Source organism: Talpa occidentalis, unplaced genomic scaffold (genome assembly GCF_014898055.3).
Source record: "Talpa occidentalis isolate TD23 unplaced genomic scaffold, MPIMG_talOcc4v2.1 talOcc4.13, whole genome shotgun sequence".
In the NCBI taxonomy this organism is placed as follows: Eukaryota; Metazoa; Chordata; class Mammalia; order Eulipotyphla; family Talpidae; genus Talpa; species Talpa occidentalis.
In genome coordinates, this window is record NW_023601322.1 from 56,902,780 (window position 1) to 56,907,354 (window position 4,575).

The 4,575-nt window shown below is 40.1% G+C and overlaps 1 pseudogene; it reads right to left on the reverse strand.

The window, feature by feature from the left end:
• Nucleotides 1–434: 434 nt before the first annotated feature.
• On the reverse strand, nt 435–4,367 carry LOC119242872 (olfactory receptor 2T3-like; annotated as a pseudogene).
• Between the last annotated feature and the right edge of the window lie 208 nt (nt 4,368–4,575).

Sequence of the window (4,575 nt, forward strand, 5' to 3'; positions counted from 1 at the left end):
AAATAAATAAAAATATGTTCATCTGTTCTTACTGAAATGCAACAGCATACATTAAAACCCAGTGACTGTACTTGAAATAATATTGATGAAGAGAAGCAAAAGAAAAGTCAATATTCCTTCAGGGTTCTTTTGGGATGTGATGACTCCACAGTAAAACCAGTTTTAAGGTTAAGCTATTCACAATCAAGTTTCATGCTAAAACAGCCAATTATGATGAGAAATATTATGATGAGTAAGAAATGTTGAGGGGAAATGCCACATGTATGCAAGAGGAAAGATATGGGTGGACTCAGTGCTAGGGATCTTGGATCTAACAGATAAGTGAGAAAGGAAATAGGGGAGAGGGATGATAGAAAAAGGAAAATAGATATTGTCATTCCCAGAATTCCCATTTATTAATTTTCTTAAGCTTAGCCCTGATTGCATTACATTCCTCATAACCTTGTGACATCTTTGTTGCAAAGGCTGTAGATGAGGAGGTTCAGCACAGGGGTAATGATGGTGTAAAAGGCTGACGCCACCATGTCTTTCTCAGCTGTGTGATAGGAACTGGGAAGCATGTAGGTGTAGATGGTGTAACAGGGTGGTCCCCAGGAAAGGGGGAAGTTCCAGGTTCCCTGCCCCACCCAAGGGAGGGTGGAGCTGAGCAGGAAGAGGAGAAGCTGGAGAAGAGACTGAGGAAGGAAGCAGGATGGAGCCAGGAGACCTGGAGGAGGCGCATGGAGCCTAGAGACACGTGAAGAAGCTGCGCTTGTCTTTTTGTCTTGGACTGGGTGACACAGATGTGGGTGAGACCTGTGGGGAGGTGACAATGGCAGCTTTTATCTTGATGTTGATTTTGCTCTTTTCCTTCTGGGCTTGTCCGGTTGTTTGTGACCCTTTTCTGTGGGTCCCCACTGGAAGATGCTTTAGACTTGTAGCAGGCTTTGGGGCCTTGCTCTGGGCCAATCCCATTTGGATGGACTTTTACCCACGAGGGGACGGGTAACTTTGGGTGCTTCATTTAGAAACTAGACTCTTTGCCTTACCTGTATTGTTTCCTAGTTTTATTAAAGTTCCTTCCCATTAAAGTCTCCTATGTTTTGTGTTGATGCGGCAGATGGCAGAACCCATTTAGAATAGGCAGGTTTGCGGAGCTTGGGCTACCCCTCTCCCTGTCCTATAACAATGGCAGCACCAAAGAAAAGCAGCACTATAATCATGTGGGAGGATCAGGTGGCAAATACCTTCCTGAGACCTTTGGCAGAATTCATTCTGAAGATGAGTTGCAAAATAAAGGCATATGAGCTTGAAATGACTGTGATGAGGATGAGGAGCATCAAAACACAGAATATGTACATAAACATCTTTAATGGGAAATGTCAGAGCAGGAGAACTTCAACAGGGCAGGCATCTCACAGAAGAAACACAGTATTTTCCTGGACTGACAGAAGGAGAAACTCATAGTGATGGGGCTGAGCAACGAGCCATCAAATATTCCTAGAAAACAGCAACCAGACACCAGGCATTTGCAGACCACCTGATTCATCAACTAGGGGGGCGGGTAATGGAAAGGTCTGCAAATAGCAACATATCTGTCATAAGCCATAGCAGTCAAAAGGAAAAACTCAGCTCCTGCTAGGGTCAGGTAAAAGAACATTTGGATCCCACAGCCTGCAGGGGAATTGTATGATCTCCCATGACCATGCCTACAAGCATCTTGGGCACAGTAACAGATATGTACATGAGGTCCATGAGGGAGAGCTGGCTGATAAAGAAGTACATAGGGGTATGCAGATGGGTCTCCATGTGGATCAAGAGGATGAGGAAGGCATTCCCAGTTAGGGCCATCAAGAAAAAGATGAAAGTCACAGAATAGAAAATAGCCACATGCTTGGATTTAGCAAAGAGCCCCACAAGGATGAAATCAGTGTTTGATGTTTGATTCTATGAAGTTTGATTCCTTATGTACATGCTCTAGGTATAGCTCTCATCTGAAAAAGAAAATAAAGTCAGTTTATTGACCTCTTATATGCACATGATTTTCTTAACATTTTTAATAAGGCATTTGCACCATTTAAGTCCTATTTATTTTTCCCAAAAATGAGAATATAAAAGGACTAAAGCCATGGGGTAGTAAGGAAGTTAAAGTAGTAAATACACATTAGATATATAATCCAATGCTTATTTAGAAAAACAGCAAAATTCTCCCCTCTATAAATTAACATTTTCACTCAGCAACTGCTTTGTCTGAATATTTTGGTTTTTAATTTCTCCAGTTGAACTGCTTCAGACATGCTTGCCACATTGCCTTTAAAGGAAAATATTAACTCAATTCTCACTACACTTTTTGGCACAGTAACAAATCCAGGACTCTGATGGAAGTCACAACTGATGCTAATTGCAGTATTACTATCTAATGTTAGTAATATAATTCAACTGAAGTTCTCTGAAAGCTTGAAATTTTATTAGACCTATGCTACGGTAATATACCTCCTTTGTTCCTCCTCCCTCACTACAGCATGCCAATTTAGTCAACTGTTGTTGTGTGATGGTGCTCCATAAGCAGAACTATCAGGGACATCAGAGAAGACAGAACCAACCTGTCTGGGGACAGCAGCTCAGGGTGCAGACATGGTACAAGGCAGGAGGTCAGCAGTGCACTGGCTAGTTCTCACAACCCCAAAGCAAAGTCTAAGCTATGTAATGCACTGACTTTCATTCAGAGAAATGATTTTTATAAGTTACAGAAATAAAGTATGCAAATGCCCTAAATGCCAAAGATTTAGTTGAAAAATTAGTAAAATAATAGATTTTTTTTCATTTTTTGGTGATATTTACCCCCAAAACTGCCTAAAATATTAGATAGTCCATGAATGAATGGAGTTAAAGAGACTGGATGGTGCAGTTGGGCTGATAGTAGACAAAGCTGCAACCCTACATTCCAGACTAAAGATCCTTCCATTCTTTCATTTCAATTTAATTAGAAAACTAGCAAAATTCTCCTCTCTATAAATCAGCAACTTTGCTCAGCAGATGCTTTGTTTTAGTACTTTAGTTTTTCATTTCTATATTCCCATTGCTTGAGTCGTGCTTGACACTTACATAATTGTCCTAAAATCATGTAAGTGTAAGTGAGTGATAAGTTCTAAATTATAGAAAGTTCAAAAGCCCCATGACTGAGTAAGGTATGTGATTGTCAGATTGTTGCACCCCAGGTTAAAGAAATATGCTGAAGAAAAACCACATATTAACTGGGACAATGGAAATTCAAGGCAAAATAAAATGTGTTATACCTAATGTTGGAGGTGGCCACCCCGCGTAGTGAGCAGAAGGGTCTTGACCCGAGTCCCTAAGGCATGTGAAAACGCATGTGTCACGGAGGAAAACCTCTGAGTGACAGGATTTGGTGTTGAGAGCCTGGAAAGTGACCTGCGTGGAGTCAGGCTTCTACATCTCCACAGTCTGAGAATAACAAAATGGAGAGACCCTGCGCAGTGAGAAGAAGGGCCTTGACCCAAGTCTTTAAGGCATGTGAAAACACATGCATCTCGGAGGAAAACCTTTGGGTGACAAGACTTAGTGTTGAAAGCCTGGAAGTGACCTGCGTACATCTCCACAGTTTGAGAATGACAAAAATAATGAGCGAACTTCCCAGGCTCTGGCTAGGGGGCAATAAGATTATGTGCGTGAGAACTAACCACCTGGTGCCCTACGTCTGAAGTAAATAGATAATAGTAAGAAAATAGACTAATCACTCATACATGTTATCATTATATGGTATGCTTTGATGTTACACCTGCTGCAATTAAAATAGTATATAATGAGCACTAAGACAATAAAAATTTACTGCATGCTGGACATGACAGTCCCCCATGTCTGATTTCCCTCACTGTCGTGTCCCAGGTTCGGACTCACTAGAAGTCCACAACCTAAGGCAAAAAAAAAAAAAGAATAATTCAGAAATCTAAAGTCAGAATTACTTCAAAGGTAGTGACAAAAACTAGGTGTCTTTACTCCTCATTTTGCACCATAAAAAAAAAAAAAATCAAAACTGAAGAGACATGCTAACAAGTCCCATTCCAGAAAAATATAAACACGCATTGTAGAGTGCATACCTTTTTTCCACCTTTTCCTCTCAACAGGTTATTCCTGAGTCACACCAACCTAGTAAAGATGCTTTAATCATTGCAAAGTGGGCAATGTGGTTTAAATTCAGGAGCCAAAGTAGGGAAGTTACATCATCAATATTTTCACATTAGGGAACTAAGGTGACTCTCAGTCCTTAAACACTTTGCAGAGTTGAACCAGCACAAAACTAACAAAACTGGGGAATGCAGTAAATATTTTCAACTTTCCTCATTTATTCAATTACTCACACTTGTCATGACCTATTCTCCGGAGTTTCTACCTTCTCTACGATTCTCTCAGAACTTAACATTATTGTTTTTCCAGTTGTCTTTTGTCAGTTATATGTAGCTCCAATTACAATATACATGGGCATGGAATTTGCTTTATGTAGTGCAGCTATCAAAAAGTAATTCCACTTTTTTCATGAGCATATTATATAAATTTCTTTAATTTTAAAGCTATATT